The following is a 2670-nucleotide window of genomic DNA, read 5'->3' as shown; positions in this document are numbered from 1 at the left end:
TGATAGAAGGAGAAAAAAGGCGTTTTCAAGCATATTATCTGGCTTGGCATAAGGCTTGAAAGTGGGAATGGAAAATTATCTAGATGGATATTTGAACGAGTACATTTGTAAAAGTTGAGAGGCTGGACAAGACAGGAAGAATCAATCACAGCAGTCCTTCAGTTGAAAGCTCTTCGGTGAATGATTGTGAAACTTATCAAAGTACCTTATTTTCTTTAAAAAAACAGCCTTCTTTAATTTTTCAACTATCTTACTAGAAACTATATTATCGATACCAATATATAGCACTATTAATCTGAAATTGATTTGAAAACTCACAAATCAAAAAATGACTTAATTGGCTATGGCAGAGTTTATAGGGAAATATAAAAATTCACACAATGTATGTTTGTATTTCCTGTTAGTATCTTTTAGCAAGGGATATCAGACAGAATAACATTTAATTTTTTTTTTACTTACAATGCATTTTTGCTTGTGTAACTTAGTAACTTATGAAAACAGAAGGGAGCTGTACTTCATATGGAAAAGTAGAAATTTCGAATGTGTGCATCTCCTTGGATTTCTTTAATGCACATGCATGTTATCACAGTACCTCTTGGTGTCGGTCTGTTTCTCATGTTAAAACACCTCCTTTTGTGATTGGAGTTTAGTTAGAACTTTTCCATATTTGCTTTGTAGAATCTTTGTAATGTTTTCGTTCATCATGAGAATTTCCCTAACATTGAAGGAAATTCTCATGGCTCTGAACAAAATGTGGGACTTTATAATTCAGGGATGAGCTTAGATATTGATTACATAAGGCTGCCTAACTTAGCTATAGGAGCCCACCCAAAGAGATAACTAGGTGGGAGATCACAGAATAAAACCTCTATATTGAAGGGGCAGAGCCATTTCCAAGCTGCTTCTGTTCATCTCTCCTGATAATGCCTAATGCTTTTTATGTAATGAAATGACTGAGACAGTTCAAGACATTTGAAATGATGTTTTGATGTGGAAATAAGTGTAGCCTACATAAACTTTTCTGAAAGTATCTTTATTTGTGTTTATGAAATCAAAAAATTCTCCTAAGTTTCTGTGGAAATATTGGCCCATGGTTCCTTGTTTTTACATATTTAGTCTAGAAGAGATGTAAGTATTATGTTACTCAAGCCTATAAGGTCATGAAACAAAATTCATATATATTTTGTATATTAAATTTAATAGTAACTGGTTGATTGCTTTCCAAATATTTTCTCTTAGTGCTCATTTTAAGGTTATTATCTGAAAAATGCTATTCCATATATTTTCCCTATTTTTTAAGTTGTTTAAAGTGGAAGAATAAATCTGGTTGCTGTTACTCCATCATGTCCAGCAGCAGAAGTTCCATTACTGAGTTCATAATGCTAATACTGAATGTTCCAGATTTATATCTCTATACTTGTCATATATATATCTGTGCCACAATTTCTTTAATAAGCTACAATGGATTTTTCAGTCTAATGGTAGTATGAGTTCTTTTTAAGTTCTACCTAAGAATGTAAAAGCATAAAAAAACGTTAAGGATTGATAAGCATAGTATAGAGGCTCTTTTAAGGTCATGCAGGGAAGAAAAGCACTGTGCATTTTAACAATGGTCAGCAAGGATCAGAGACTAGATTCTTCAACTCATCTGAATTTTCTAAACCTTGTGAGTTTGAAAAATAAGGCTTAAAACTTGATCAAGCTTTCTCATGTTATTAAATGACAACAATTTTATTTTCTGGTTGCACTTAAGAAAATTTCAAAATAAAATTTTTTTTTAAATGATTAACATGTGTTTTAATTAAACAATTGAAAGAAAAAAATCTTAAGCTGTTAAACTTATTTTAAAATACATCCAAGATGTGTTATCTTTGCTTGAATAAGGACTACAAAACAAAATGAAAATCTATTTCTAATTATGACGTCAAGCGTGTAGGTTCAGGCACTAATATGAAATTCATGTTTTTATGTATCAAATAAGTGCTAGTGAATTTAACTGAACTCACATAAGCCATTTTAAGAATGAAAGTTGTTAATACATAAATTGAGGAATTAAGTCCCTAACCCAAGAAAACTGCAATCTATAATTCCCCCCAAAACTGATTAGTATATACTTGTTGAATGCCTACTGTGTGTAAAACTCTCAAGTAAATAAATAATATTGTCTTGAGTATTACCATTAATGAACTTACAATCTATTAAAAAAGTGATGAATATGTATGACATAATACATGAATAGTGATACAAGAAACAAAGGAGAAATAGATTTCTCAGATATCATCATATTTTATTGATGTGCTAAGATCAATAATGCAATAGTGAGATCACCTTAAAGATAGGATAGCAAGAAAAAATGTAAAGTAAAAAACTGACATAGTGTTGAAGTGAAAAGGCCTTGAATAGGTGTAGGAAAAAAGTTTGTTCTGAGATCAAAGAATTGCATAATTTGACTTAAAAATAAAACAATAAAGTGGGCAAACAAAATGCTTTAGTTGAGTCAGGGCCATCATCTGTAGCACTTAATGCTAGATGACTGTGTTCTTGAGATGAAATTAAGTCATACCTCTGCATGATCAAAATATTATCTTTATTGCCAATAATCAAGACTGGGAATGTAGACTAGGCTTATGGCTCAAACTGTCTCCCTTTTCACAAAGTATTCTCTGTGAG

This window comes from Pteropus alecto, unplaced genomic scaffold, assembly GCF_000325575.1.
Source record: "Pteropus alecto unplaced genomic scaffold, ASM32557v1 scaffold20, whole genome shotgun sequence".
NCBI classification, from domain to species: Eukaryota; Metazoa; Chordata; class Mammalia; order Chiroptera; family Pteropodidae; genus Pteropus; species Pteropus alecto.
Note: the sequence above shows the minus strand (reverse complement) of the source record.